General features: G+C 38.0%; 1 protein-coding gene across 48 annotated transcripts in view; it reads right to left on the bottom strand.

The window, feature by feature from the left end:
* The window catches only part of Zfat (zinc finger and AT-hook domain containing), a 346969-nt gene extending 331463 nt beyond the window's left edge, over window positions 1–15506 (bottom strand). For 38 of the 48 annotated variants that reach the window (XR_015440115.1, XM_087183889.1, XM_087183878.1 and 35 more), the window contains exon 1: window positions 7186–14834. The gene's annotated coding sequence lies outside the window, so the exon portion shown is untranslated. Of the gene's footprint in view, window positions 1–7185; window positions 14835–15008; window positions 15146–15371 lie in introns of those variants that run through there. The other 10 variants (XM_087183897.1, XM_087183866.1, XM_087183847.1 and 7 more) reach the window with 2 other exon arrangements.
* Between the last annotated feature and the right edge of the window lie 737 nt (window positions 15507–16243).

Here is a 16243-nt window from a genome sequence, read left to right as displayed (position 1 = left end):
CAAGCAGGCAGCGGAACCACTGAGCTAAATCCCTGGCCCGTGAACACTATTTTTGAAAACACAAATGTATAACAAGTCTTAGTAAAATACAGTATAAAAGATACACAAAGTCTGTGTCCTTACCTGGTGTGGTGGTACACACCGGTTATCCCAGCACTCTGGGAGGCTGAGGCAGAAAGGTTACAAGTTTGAACCCAACCTAGGCAACTGAAATGACTTAGTGAGACCCTGTCTTAAAATTTTAATATGGGGGGGTGGGGTGGAGGGGTGCAGTGGGGGGCTGGGGATATAGCACAGTGTGAAGGCCCTCGGTTTAATCCCTAATACCACCGAAAAACAAACATAAAACTTAAAGTCTTTGCTCTAGATGGCCCAGACATGGTTTTGCTGGAGAAATCCAAGTTGCTAAATAATGGAAAGCTTGCTGATACTCTACAGTAAGTTTCATAGTTTCCAAAGTCCATGAAATGAATACTACTCCACTTTACAGAAGAGTAACTGAGGTTCAAAAACGTTAATTGACCTGACCAAAGAAAAGAATCATAAAAACAATACCTAAAACATGAATTTGTATTTTTTCTTCCAAATTTTCTGTATTTCCCTTTTAGGTAGCAACATATCCATTTTACCAATTACCTAAGTTTTAGACTCTAAATCATCTACATTTTTATCTCTAAAATATTTAAGGATTATAATAATATGATGAAAAAATAACGAGAAAGATGGCTCAAACAAGAAGATTCTTAAAGCAGAAAAGCCATCTCTGTCAGATGATTTCAATAACCAAAAAAACATGAGAAGTTAACAGGATGTTTTCTAAAAGTCTTATTTTTTTTTTAAAGATATGCATGAAAAGACTGGGTGCTCCTAATTTAGGATGAAAAATATATCAGCACAATTCATAGTAGCTAAATCTTGGTGCAGCTTCTCGGTTCCCCAACAGATGAATAAGTAAAGAAAATGGGGAATTTATACACAATGGAGTAGTGCTCTGCCATAAAGAAGGATAAACTTCAGACATCTGTAGGAAAATGGATGTAGTTTGAGACTACAGTGTCAAGTAAAATAAATGAGACACACAAGCTTAAATATCATTTACTTTCTCTTATATGAGAAACCCAAATTATAAATAAAGAACAAAATAAAAGATAATAGCAAGCAGAGAGAAAGATCCTTCTCAAATGGGAAGGGGATCAAGAAATGAGGGGCAGGGCCAGGGATTTAGCTCAGTGGTTCTGTCACCTGCCTCGCAAGTGCAAGGACCCAAGTTTGATCCCCAGTACCAAAAAAAACCCAAGAAATGAGGGGGAGGGGGTGAAAAGGTATTAAGATGTATTCTGTACGTATACCACTTCCACATAAAAAGTATAAACATCATGTATTACAAACATACTAATGAATAAAAAGAACAGTGAAAAAAAGTTAGTCATAGTTAAAAAATGAACTAAAAACAATCAGAAATTCAAGATGAAAATATATTTCATCTGTAACAGCATTAAATATAAAATATTCAGGGGTTGTGATAGTTAATATATAAAACTGACAAGACTGGCGTTTGGCTATTTAGTCAAACACTAGTCTAGACACTCTTGTCAAGATATTCTGCAGGTGTGATTAATGTTTACACTTAAATGATGGTAAATAAAACACGGATGGGCTCATCCAGTGAACTGAAGGCCTAAGAGAAAAAAACCTGAGATTTTTCATGAAGAAAGGGATTCTACTCAAGACTTAACAGAATTTTTGCCTGAGTCCAGCCTGCCTGCTTGTCTTGTGAATTCTGGGCCTACCAGCCACCAAAACCATGTAAGCCAGTCCTTAGAATTTATGTTCCCCCAATTCTTCACCTCTCTCTCTCCCATCATATGCCACACATCCTAATGGTCCTAATTTTCTGGCAAACCCGAATGACACCAAGCGATAGGTGACATATCGGAGATTTGCACCCAAAAACCCATCACACACTGTGGAGAGAAATTAAAGGAATCCTAAACAGAGTGCTAACAAATCTTCACAAGTCAGAAGACTCAATACTTTTAAGATGCCACTTTTTTCAAATTATCTATAAATTTAATGCAATAACAATCAAAATCTTGATATCTTTTTAAAAAATATTGGCAAACTTATTCTAAAATTCACAAGGAAATATAAAAGATCTAGACTAGACAAAATAATTTTGAAAATGAACAAATTTGGAGGATTAACACTACATGATTTCAACACTAATTATGAGAGTGTACAGTTAGTCCCTGACTTAGGAACATTCAAGTTGAGAACTTTCATAGGTGTACTGTATAAGACTCACTTTGTTGGCTTAAGGTTAGGGTTAGGCTTAGGCTTACAAATGAGTCTGACTTTCAAACAATTTTCCCAGAACAGAACTTGTTTGTAAGCTGAGGACTTACTGTAGTTCTAGAGTCAAAATCCAGATACTTCAATGGACCAGACAGCTTCTAAAAACAGAACTGCACATATACTGACAATTGATTTTTGACAGAGGTGCAAAAGCAATTTAACAGAAAAAGGGTAATTTTTCAACAAATGGCAGAGTTACTAGAAGAATGTCTTTTTTCTATATACAAAATTTACCTCAAAATGGATCACTGACATACACATAAACCTAAAACTAGAAATCTATAAAACTTCTGGGAGAAAACCTTTGTAATCTTAGATTAGGCAAGAAAAAATATTCAGATAAATAACAAATTAATAAATTAGATATCAAGATTAAAACCTCTACTCTTGAAAAGACACTGACTGCTCAAAGGTTGAAGAGACAAACCATACTCTGGGGAAAATATTTGCAAATCATAAATCTGATAAAGGATTTTTATCTAAAATATATAAAACCCCTCAAAACTCAAGAAGACAGCAACCAAATTTTTTTAAAAATTGGTGAAAGATTCATACAAAAACATATACATGGATATTTACTAGAACTTTACTTTCAAAAGCCAAAAACTAGAAACAACCCAAAGTTATATCAACAAGTGACTATCCATACACAAACAGTGGTGTATACATCCATACAACAGAATACCACTTACCAATAAAACGGAGCAACTACTAATATGCACTACAACATGAATGAATCTCAAAATAATCATGCAGGTGAAAGAAATCAAACCAAAAGAAAGCACGTATACTATATCCCAAAACATGCAAACAAATGTAAAGTGAAACAAAACAGATAGTGGTTGCCTGAGAAATTCAAGGGAGAATTATCAAAGGCCATTAGAAAACTTCTGAGTGTTAACAAACAAGTTTAGTATCTTGATTGTGGCAATAGTTTCATAGGTACACACACATGTCAAAGCTAATCAAACTGCAAACTTTTCAATTTGTATAATTTATTTTATAATACATCTCAATAAAGTTGTCAAGGAAAAACAGACATCAGAAGTATTAAGGAAAATGAGATGATTTAAAAAGAAAATGAAATTGAAATCCAAGCTAGGAAGGAGAAGACAAAATAATTACTTTAAATTCACACAGATCATGAAAAATAATATCCTAAGACATTAATGCAAATGAAAATTTTCTAATTTCCAAGGAATCATAAAGAAGATAAAGATATGCTGAGAATTTCCAGATTTTAAATAAACAAATCAACAAACTGACGCTGAGGAATTGGCTTCTCTGGCATTTTATTATTTACTCCTGGTCCTTAAAACTTTTTCTAATTATGCTTTTGATTTCTTTCTGGACTCCTATTCCACCTGTCCTTCATGTTCTGGTGCTCTCTAGCTCCTTATTCCACTTCTAGTCTTACTTTATACCAGGGTTGGCAACCTCTCAGGAGAATAGGATTCTCCCTGATAATCTGGTAAAAGTTAAAGGCCTGAACAATGTACACTTACATAAGGTTTTAAATGTAATTATTTCAAAGGTTTCAAAACTTTCCTGAACCCCAGCCATGCATTCCTCAGCTTCTCATGGTAAGGAAATGAAGCCCTTGCGAATCCCTGCCAAAGCTTTCTCTCTCCAAAATTCCACGCAAAGTGAAATGCTCACATTGATGTAGCCATGGGAAATTTGAATGCTCATAAATAAAACCCACACAAAATAGAGGGTTGCATACTTTTTGCACATACTGGATACAGTTCAACTGGACAGAGTCCTAGCTTACCTAAAATGCTGATTTATGAAGAAAGCTCCTAATATCTATTCTGTAGAAGTCCATTCTCTTAAACATTATCTTAAAAAAGGTGATTTGAATAAGGGCACAGGAAACATGCTTAATAATTTTTTGATAAGAGGCTGTAACAGTGAATAGCTGGATCACAGACCCAGGCTTTAGAACATACTTATTCAGCTTAGGGGTGACACAAAGGTCAAGAAAGAACCTTTCAGAGTTCAGTTCACAGATTCTTCAATAATATACTCTCCTCTTCCTCAACTCCCAATGACCCATGCAAACTTAAGGCATCCACTAAGGTTGCAAGTTCCTTGAGGAAATGCTTAAGTTTTATTTATCTTCAGATAGCACCTTGAACGATGCAAGTATCAACCTGCTGGAGCTCTATTACGCTATGGTAACAAATGATGTGAAAATCATGGTGCCCTAGAATACAAGTACTGTACAGTATGTATTTCTCACATTTTTGTCTGCTGTGGATTGGCTTCAGCTTTGCTCCAACATTCTTGCAATCTAGCCTTAGCTAAGGCTTGCTGGTTCCATACAGAGGGACAAGGGCCATGGAAAATATCTACTCAAACATGGGACACAGCATCTCCTCTAACACTGGTGGTCAAGGAAAGCCAAGTAGCCACACCTTAGGCCAATGGACTGGGAAGTATATTACTACTATAATGAGGACCCTGGTAAAGAAGGAAACCAATACTTTTGAACAGGAGTACAGGCCACCATTGTGCATTCCTCATAAAAAGTGCACAGTAATTGTTAGCAATTATTTATGTGCTGGACCATAAATATCACAAGAATAACAGACTGTAATCTGTTTTGATCATCAATGCACCAACTCCACAGGGTGCCTACCACACTGTAACGAACACACTAAATGCACTAAGTGAATGAACAGTGAGGAGATGAGCACAGAATCTGGAACCAAAGAGCTCACAGTAAAGTACTACATCTGCCAATTCTTGACTTGGTGTAAAGTCATTTTTTCTCTTTTGATTCTCCATTGTAAAGATTTACACACACATACACATGCAAACACACCAATGAGAAAGAACCAGGAAACTATACTGTTTTATACAAACGTCAGTTGTTATCGCTGGGCAGTTAAATGGGATGAAATTTGATAAAGATAGGTTCACTTGAACTTTCATAGTAATGTAATACATAAAACGTGAATTTACATTCAAAGTATCAACTGGCAAGTAAAGAATGAGAAAGATTAAGATTAAAGCAGCTCACATAAAAAAGAGACAGTGTTTTAGTTGACCATATGCTCAATATGATCAAAGGATAGTGCTGCTGCCAAAAAAAAAGTAATGCAAATGTCAGGCTGCATTAATAGAAGTTCAGCATCCAAATAATAGCTTCATTGTAGTCTGCAATGGTCGGAGCACGTCTGAAGCGGTCAGTTCAGTTTTGGTTACTATCCTTTAAGAGGTACACTGACAAACAAGATACTGTCATGAGTTCAGAGACATGGATGGGGAAGCTCTGTAAACCACATCATGTGCATGTGCTTTGAAATTTAGGACCTTTTTTCCTTAGCGTGGCAAAAAAGAAGACTCAGAAGGATATAATAATTTTCCAATATCCTAAGGTATATTGTGTACAGGAATAATAAATTTCAAATAAACAGCCCTAGATCGCTCAGGCCCAAAAAATAAAAGAGGGGAAACAGATTTAGCTCACTGAGAAGCTACTTCTAACAACTAGAAGCTTTCTGAAACAAGGAAGGATAAAAATATAGTTAGAGATGCTATCAAGGAGACCAAACTGGGTTTGAATCCTAAAAATCTAACTTATTCCTCTATGTAACCAAACACTTTTCAGGCATTTCAAAATGTTTGGACAGTACTGCTCTTTGCTGAGCAGCACAGAACAAGAATTGAGGTAAGAAGTAAAACAAGAAGTTGGCCTTATAAACACAGAAAGGAATACTGTTCAAAGGAAACGAAATTTTAGGGCTAGATAACATTAAACACAAACACAGTGTCTTGGATTTTACAGGGGAAATAGGCTTGGTCAAAACTATTTATTCTAGAAATTGTTTTTCCTAGAATGACTTAACTCCTGCCACTGTCGGAAGAGGTACAAAAATGGAAGTTGAGAAACAATGTGCCAATAATAAGAACTAGCATTCTAATCATGACAATAAAAGCTTAATGATAAATTTGAACAAGGATTAAGATTTCTCTGGGTAGAATAGCACAGCATGCCAGTGTCACTGAAAATGATCACTCACTAATGTCTTGCTTTGTTTCCTTACACAGTTCTAAATCCCACACTCTTCTAGCATCATTCCTAGCTTTCAAATTCTTATGTATTTTCTATACAGCCTGAACCTCCCCCAAAAAAGTTATCATGTATTATAAGTAGTATCACATGTTACATACTGCCATAAGCTGCATACAATGAGAAATGCTAAATATATCTTTACAGCTTCATCCCTCACCTTCAACATAATCTCAGCATAGCAAATACTAAACATTATTTGCTAAATTCCTTCCTTTACTGAAATGTTTACCCAACTCTATCATTACACACTGCATATATATCCATACTGAACAATCACTCTGTACACCATAAATATGCAAAATTAAATTCAATTAAAAATAAAAACAATTTAAAGTTACCTAACTAACCTCTCATAGTTATATAAGAGAAAGTCGAAGTAACTATAAAAGCAGATTTATGTTACAATGAGAAATGAATAATCACTTTATAAAATACCTCAGAAGACAAATTTCTCATTTCCTTAAACCTTTTTTGCCTCTAAAATGTGCATATTTAATAAATTCATAGTACATGCTTCTTGACACAAATTAGCAAAGCTCTACCCACTCCTTTCACTGAATTTAAATACACACATACATGTTTAAAAAACAAACTCACTTAAAAAAAATAGGCTGACTTATAAAAATGAATGTACCCATGCCCTTCTAGAACAAATAAAGATTCTAACCCCCCCCTAAACAAAAACTTAAGAAATACAAAGCTGAATACATATCCTCTATTAAGGGATAAGAAAGTTTAGGACTTACATGGTACAAGTGAAGGCTTGTTTAGAAACTTGTCACTGGATTCCTATCCTCATTATTTCTCTCCATTCTCTCTTGTAGGGAACACAATGCTAAGCTGCAGAAAACAGAAGAACACAGTTTCCAACTGCCCATGTCAACTCATCCAAAAACAAATAGTCTCTAGTCCACTGAAAAAAAGAAGAGTTAGTTTAAAAATATGCTACCAATGGCAGGACAACCCCCCATCCTTAGGGGATGGGTTCTAAGACCCCTAGTGGCCTACTAAAATCAAATATAGTACCAAACCTTACACATAGAACATTGTTCCTATGCAAACACACCTGTGATAAAGTTTAACTTGTAAACCAGACACAGTAAAAGATTAACAACAAAAACAACAGTAAAACAGAACAATTATAATAATCTACTGTAATAGAAGTTATGTGAAGGTAGCCTTCAAAATATCTTATTATACTGTACTTGCCCCTTGTTTTGTGGTATCAGATGATACAATGTCTACATGATAAGACAAAGTGAGTAACATAGTGCCCAGGACTATGTAAGGGTTACTTGAACACAAGTACACACTGCAGTAGTGATCTGATAACCCAGACTCTACTAAGAGATTCATGAGCTGTAAGGTTCAGGGGGAGCAGACATCGTAGGTCCACTTGGATACGCTAGACAAAAGGATAATTCACGTACTGGGAGGATGGTGCCATACTTCATCATGCTACTCAGAATACCATAAAACTTAAAGCATTTGAATTGTTTATGTCTGGGAATTTCCATTTAATATTTTCAGACAATGGGTATTAACTGAAATCAAGGAAAGCAAAACCTTGGATAAGGGAATACAACTTTAACTGGAAATACCATTTCTTCTAAATTAGACACCCATGCATTCCAGCAGCTATCTTTAAAAGATGGAAATGATACATAATAAATGTTTAAATAAGTCATTTAAATTAATGACAGCTGATATATATATGAAGTATTTTCTTTGTCAGGCATTCTTTCGAGTACTTAAAATGCATTAACTCATCCTGTACACTGCTCACCACAACCACAGAAAATGGTATCATTACCTTCACATTACACGTGAGAAAAAGAGGATACAGAATGATTAACCTGTCCAAGATCACTCAAACACCGACAGGTGGATGGTGATACAAATTCAACAAGAGAGCGCCATGGCCCATTCTTTAACCTTTATGGGTGGCTGTATTATTCTACATCTTGACACTTGAAGGCTCTTTTGACTGATACCTTGAATCACATAGAAAGAAATATTTTCACAGGCAGGCAAGATTATACAGAATTATTATTAAAATGCTTTCATAATCAATTTTTAAGATTAGATGATGGAATCTGAAATATCTTTTAAGACACTGGCATCTAACTTTTCCAAATAATATATATCTTTGCTTTATTACTCCTAAGTACAACTGGGTGCCTTTCATTCATTTAGCACAGTGCCTGGCACTTCCTAAAAACCCTTTGCACAGGCTAGGTGTGGGATGCTTCAGTCACATGACGATGCACTCAAGAAATTCTACTACTTCTGAAATATAATCACTCAGTAGACATCCGGACACGAAGTAGTATGGAGACAAGATAAAGTGGATGATCCCTCATTTCAAGAGGAGTACTAGTTATGAAACAATGGAAGGGCTTTTATGGAGATATGATCAAGGGTCCAGGGGAAGAGAGGTACACCAGGCTCAACTGAGGAATGTGCCAGTTCCACAGGCAAAAGCCCGTAAACCCCTTTTTTCCTCTCAAGGAACATGAAACCATTTGAGGAAGACTAAAATGCAGGGTTTACAAGGAAAAGAGGAGAAAACGAGATGAAGAACGAAGATAGTGCAAGGTAAAGAAGTCTTATCAATCAATCATCATAACCAAACACCTGGTAAGATCAAATATGCTAATACAGATGCTCACATTTTTAAAACAACTCTGCTCTCAAATGAAATTACATGCAGATATCCACACTTAAAGTAAAACTGCCTGGGAAGAAACTGGAGGAAAACTGCATGACCGGCAGAATACTTTACAGAACAGTTTCAAAACTACTGTTTCAGAAAGAAAAACTAGTATCTAAATATGTTCTATTTACTTCATGTCCCTCACAACATGTCTTAACTTCTCAAGTAGAAAGATTCATTTTAATAGTTTTTCATCAATTATAGAACTAGTCATCTATACAGCTAATACATTTATTATGTATGTATATTATACATTATATATAGAACTATATGATACATTTTGTAAATTAATGACTAAAGTTTATAGTAAAGAAAAAAGAAAATAAAGATCAGCTTTTTCACTCTTTAGTTAAAACTATTACTTGACCACATTTTCTAACCCCAAAATGAGGTGTCATGTTGGACAAATGATCATGTATTTATAGCCACAGGATACTGAAAACTAATATTGTCCTGAAAAAACACAAAATATAATGTTAATAGGCGTGTTTTTCAAGATTAGTAAACTTGAATTACCTTAATAACGACTTTGTGCCTAAAATCTCTTCCCTACCTGTAGCTGGAACATTTGTAACTCTAAATGTGGTGAGTAAAAATGACTATCATTGTCAAAACTGCTTTTTATCTTCCTTTCAGACACCTAAAGGTTCCTAGCAATACCATGTAAAACTGATCAAAGATATGTGTATGCCTCTATTAAAAATTCACTCATCTTGATTCTTTATAGTAAGTAGGAAGAGGTTATAATATCAGGGAAAAGGTACACAATGACTAATTTAACACGTGTTATATTAAAACAGTTATACTCACTGATGCAATCTAATCTAATCCCTATGAATTTTCTTTCCATCTTTATCCTCCCCTCTCTTAGTACTAACATTAGTGGGAAACATACTTAAACTGTCTCAGGAATTTTTGAAGTATCATCCATTTTATAAGATTGAAAGCAAATGTTCAAAACAATGTTTAATACGCATTAAGAATTAGAGAATAACACAGTTACTGTTTCTTAATCACATAAAATTTTGAGGAATAACAGCCACCCTGGACCACTAAACAGTATTATACAATATTATTACACTGTATTATGTTTGAGTTCCCTTGCAGTATGTGGCTAAAGTCCTACTGATAATTCAAAAAAAGAAAGAGGAAAGAGAAGCACAGGATAGAAATTAAATCTTCGAAAACATCATTTGGCCAACATGTACCATGTATGTATGTATTTACAAGCACACTTAAATGGCCCTTAATTGGAAATACTATTAATGGTGTTGTAAGAAAATACCATTTCCACACGATTTTTACTTAGTCTAAAATTTAGTTATCAATAACAAATTTCTGAGCACATTCCGGACTCCCTAAATTTGCAAAAAGAGCAAAGGATTCCACTATAAATTTGTTTGGGACAAAGATAATTCTACATTCTAGTAGAATGTTCACATGTTCACATGTTCCAACTAAATTAGTCATTTTAGGCAAACAGCTTAATAAATTACTCATTTCCACGTCTTTCAAACATAAAAGTCTAAGTAGTACCATATAATCATTAAAAACAAAACTTTTTTCTTTTAGAGAAGCTTCTGTTTAAAATCAAAAACATGTTTGAAAGTAGTTCCACAGAAACATAAAATAAAAAAATCTCATATGTAAAGTAAAAACATTCAAAGTAATACCAATAACATATTTACATATTCAATTAGAAGGTTTCAAATTAAAATTTTCAGCTCTTGTTCCATTTAAGGTCAATGGGGGGGTTCTCCGGAAAACTATAGAAAAAATAATTTTTTTTAAGCAACTACATACCTACTGTATTTATTTTAACACATTAACATTTAGAAGAAATGTTAATAGAAATAAATTATACATCTGTGCTTAATAAGCCTCCAAGATTACAAAAATATTCATAAATTATCTGAAGATAAATTTTTACTTTCCTCTAGTTTATGAAAATTGCAATAACCTTTCTATTGAAAATAACTTCTGATTAAACTACATTCAATAACTAAAATTCAAACAATCTCCCAGAGAAAACAAAGAGGACAGTCTTTCAAATGAGCTTTCTACTGATATTATAGACAAGATGACCCAACACTTAATATCTACCATGAGTGTAGTCGGGAAAACATAAACGTGTAATGGTGCAGAAAGTGCTATACAGAAAGAAAATGCAATTTACAAGATTACTTATGACAATTAAATCTCTGAACTCAGTTTTTTATACTTAAAAACTGTTACATTTCTGTAGGTTACAAGGTCTAAACCTTTAGAAAATTCCATATGGTGGACTTACACATACATGCTAGTATTAGGCAATATTTTATGCTTAAGAAGTCTAGCAAGCATTATTTAAAAACCCTAGTTTACATAAAGTACATTGAACACCAAGAATAGAAAAATTACATGACATTTTAAAAGTGACACTGGATTAAGTAATGAAATTGAAAAATCAGCCTTAACTTCCAATTAAAATTTCTAATCATTACCTCTGTTTTCATATGTCCTGGCACAAATATTTTAAAAATATAGTAATATGCCTATTTTTTGCAGAGATTTTTAATTTTTAATTTCACCCCTTCATTAATCATAAACTCAATGCAATGTATTTAACTGCATTATGCTGACATTACCAATCCTTTGAAATAATCTCCTGAGATTAAGAAATTTTCTTTTTATACAAATCTTCATTTTTATTCATTTCTTCAACTGATGTACTAAGAGTATACACTAAAAAAACAAAACAAAACAACAACAACAAAAAAACAAAGGCATCGCCCAAGCTGTTCTTTCAATTGTTACAATAGCCAGTTCATGCTCAGCAACCCAAAATTGGGTTCTTGACAAATTTCAGCATTAAAATAATTTATTTTCTATCTCATGTACAAAAACAAAATACTATTAAGCACAATAATGATACTTTTAATATTTATGTACCCACATACTTAGCTCTTATCCTTCAACTCCTTTCTCTGAGAATAAGATTTTTCTAAAAGCTCAGGAGGGTGAGGGTGTCATTTACCCAAGCCAGGTATTAACAGTTTAAAGCAAACTAAATGTGAATAGTTTTCTTTGGTAAAGTCTGTGGCCACTTCCTCTTTCCTCTTTATTCCAACATAAAACTGGAGCTAACCCGAAAGTTCTACTCAATTCCTTTTAACATAACGAAAGCAAAATAGTATCAGAATTAAACTCCTCACATACTTTATCCAGTATCTCCTGTGATTCCAAATAAATGCAATGCACTAACACAAAGGGGGAAAAACAGCTCTCTTGAAAGTATAAAATGTATGCAGTTGTCGTTCTTTATCAAAATAGCATTTTTTTTTTTAAATGACCCAAATACAGTTAGTTACCACTTAGGAAAATCAAGCAAATTCTGAAGAACATGTGCCTAGAGAAAATTTCAACATAACAATTTCAACTGCTTGTGGACTCCAGATCAAATCCATTTATTTTGATTTTGCTGAAGGTTAGCTGTGAACCTTTGCTGGCCTCTGCAGCAGAACTGGACCCCAGGGTGTCTGACAAGGAGGCGCCACTGAGAGCAAGCTCCCTGCGACAGGTCCCTGACCAGCCTGACCATAAGACTGTACTCAACAGCATTTTGACGGTTTTGGGTTTTTTTTGGTACCAGGGATTGAACTCAGGTCCTTGCGTTTGCGAGGCAGGCGGCGGAACCACAGAGCTAAATCCCCGGCCCACAAGCATCTTTATTAGGGTTCAATGTACTCCTTAAATGGTCCAGCATAAATCAGACAGTAAATTCCATTCAACTAAAACAATACTATGTGGCATAAAAGTGTGGGACAAGATCGAGCTTAACTCTTTCCCCAGACGATTTTGGAAAAGGGACGCTTCAAGGTACACACTGGTGGGGCCGGGGGTTTAGCTCAGTGGTTCCGGCTCCTGCCTCACAAGCGCAAGGCCCCCAGTTGGATCCCCGGTACTAAAAAAAACAAAGAAACAGTACTTACAAGGTACACACCAGTAATCCCTTTTACAAAAAAGACAAGACAAAGGTCTTTTACTAAACTGCATGCCAACTGATCTTTCATAAATCAAATTACATTCAAGTACCATATACAGATCATTTAAAGGTAACTTTAATGAATCCCTTTTGTAAAATCTCAAATAACCACTATGTAGTTATATTTCTCTTGTAATATTAAACTTTTAAATATCAAATTTCTTAAAGTAGAGCACAGCTGCTTTCATAAACCAAAACAGTCACTCCAGCATTACTGTCCTTCACTATTTCCCTTCAAGCAAGCTCTAAAAATACTATCCCCCAAAAAACCAACTGTTCATCAGTGATAGATAAATAAGCAGTACTAGAAAAGTTGAAAAAATAGTGACTTCTAAATGTAAAAGAGAAATGTAGATTTAAAAAAAAAAAAAGGGCAATGAGCTATTTTAGTTTTGGCAATGCTGAATAAAACGAGACATCGATATCTCAAATAACTTTCCCACATGTCTTTATCGTCAACCTGGAGTAAACTGCTCAAGAGCTGTTTATCTCCATGAACACATGACCTCCATGATGCTACCAAGGTCAACAAGATCTACAGGAGGGGGATATGCTGAGTAAATGCTGATTCTGCACAGTTCTCTTTAAGACATGAGGAAGGGGGAAAGAAAAACAAACAAAAACTTATATTTTACAGGAAACGATTTTAGATTGCAAAAATTAAGTATCCCTTACAAGACTGTACACAGATTACAGCTCAGTAATGGCCACTGGAAGCAAGATATAAAAGAGACCTAACAGAACTGGACCAGGTACAAAAGTGGCTGCACAGAAAGAATTAACAAGGCCCCAACTCATCTTCCCTTACATCTTGTACTCAAAACCTTCCATACCCTGGCTACATGACACAAGACTCAATTTCAAAGTGAGGGTTCTTGGCTCAGAGGACTTCTTAAAGTGACAAACAACCAAGGAGCCAGTCAACAGAAAAGGCGACAGGAGCAAATTTGTTCGCCAGGTGACACCAAATTCACAGGTCGTTCTCTGGTCCTCAGGCATTTCCTCCTCTATTAAAATCTACACCTTTCACAACCAGGAAGTTTTTCTGGATGAGATTTAAATTTTAAAACACATCACCCACTTGGCATCTGTCTATCGCTAGCTTTATAGTGAAAAATATCCCTATCAATTTAACACCATTACGTTGGAAATTTCCAAACTTGCAAATAGCCATCGCAGGTCGGAACTAGTGCCTGATACAGTGATTTCATGGAGAGCAGCTCAACTATTCATGCTAACGTTTGGTAAACAGGGAGCATACAGGATACATTATGATCGTGGAGTATTTAAAAAGGAAAAAAAATCAGCAAAAGGCACGGATTTCTTCGCAATCAGCAAAGCACTGGACTGGTAAAAGTCTTCGGAGTTACTTTCAGGGAAGCACTGATCTGGTAGGTGGCACTGGGTCAATGTGATTACTTAACCCTGGCTGTTATAACTAAACTCCACTTTGACGGGCTCCAAAGCTTCTAACAAAAAGATGACTCTGGAGCGTATCAAGTGCTTTGGTGCCCCCTCCCCCCCTTTCTCCTATCAACACCAAGTCTGACACCTGAAACTCAGCACACAAACGTTATCTTGTTTCGGACCTCCAGAGTTTTGTATTTAAAGTACGCTGGGTACTAATTCAGTGTGTGTGTGTGAGAGACAGAAAGATTAACCTATTTCCTGCACACACACAGGGAAAAGAACTCATGACAATCAAAGCAGTTCCCTTTCTCTCAAGTAACTTTACAAAAATCATTTAGTCCTAAAATAACCATAAGGAACAAACATTAAACACTAGCATGGCAACGTGCACACACCCTGCCCGGGACTACCCGACCCACCGGCGGATCTGCTCCTCTGGTCCCTATCCAGCCCTAGCCCGCGACCCCTGCCTTCCGTCCGGTCCAGCCCGGGTACCCTCCGGTCCGAGCCGAGTTCTGCTGAGAAATCAGCCACTTCGGCCGGCGGGGCAGAGTTCCTCAGCGGCGCCGGCGCGCAGGGGCCCACCTGCCCCGCGCCCCGCGGCTAACTCCGGCTCCGGCCCCGGCCGAGCGCCCGACCTCAGCCCACCCCGAGGGCGGGCGCCGGGCGGCCCGCGACGCCCCCCGAGGCCGCGTCCCGAGCGCCTGTCAGCGCCCCGGAGGTCCCGGGGCCGGCGCCCTGCCTTCTGTCGGAAGGAAGCGCTCCGCGCCCGCCGCACTCACCTGGCGGCCGCGCCGTGGGGCCGGGCGAGGGCTGGGGTCAGGCGCCGAGGCCAGAACGCCCACCCTGCCCCCGCGCCCCGTGCCGGCCGGCGCGCGCCTGGGCCCCGTGGCGCGCGCCCGGAACGGATGGGGGAAGGGGAGCGGGGACGCGAGAGCGCGGGGTGAGGGGCGCGCGGGGGGACGGGGCAGGGGGCGCGGCGAGAGCGGGCGGGCAGCGGCGGCGGCAGAAAGACGCCTCGGCCGCGTCCGTCATGGCGCGCGGCGGCGGCGGCTCCCTCCGGTTTCTCCGCTCCCTCGCCTTTAGTTTGACCTTTCCCTCCAGTGTCTGAGGGAGAGCGGCCGTGCGCGCGCGTGTGCATGTCTCTGTGTGTGTGCGCGCGCGCGAGCGCGTGGGGAAGAGGCCGGGCTCGTTCCCCGAGGCCTGACGTCACTGCCATGGCAACGGCGGCCCCAGCCCCTCGCTTCCCGTTTCCTGTCCCCGCCTACTCTGTACGTTCCGGGGCTTCCCGTGCTCACTCACACGCGCGCACGCAAGACGCACGGTCGCATTGCGCGCGCCCAGAGCGCGGGGGTTTGGGAGGTAATCTGGGCCTCCTGTTTACCCACTCCTCTCCTCCTCCCTGAAGTTGACCAATCCGGTAAGGAGGAGCCGCGGGCGGGGCGCACAGGGCTGCCAGGGCAGCGCGTAAAACTTCCCCAGGCAGAGCGAAAAGCTTCCTGAGAGACTGAGCATGCCCGGTGGGGAAAGGGGCGTGTTCGACCCTAGTTTAGGGAGGAGGAGGAGGAGGAGGAGGAGTGTCGGGTAGTTGCGGAAAGGAAGCTGGGGTCCCATTTTAGGGGTGCTTTGCGGATTTCGAACTGGGGCGCGTAGT

This window comes from Heterocephalus glaber, unplaced genomic scaffold (assembly GCF_053883595.1).
Source record: "Heterocephalus glaber isolate CG9 unplaced genomic scaffold, H.glaber_assembly_v1.0 deba00000281, whole genome shotgun sequence".
Taxonomy (NCBI): domain Eukaryota; kingdom Metazoa; phylum Chordata; class Mammalia; order Rodentia; family Bathyergidae; genus Heterocephalus; species Heterocephalus glaber.
The sequence above is the reverse complement of the archived record's forward strand: the minus strand, read 5'-3'. Positions and strand labels throughout refer to the sequence as shown.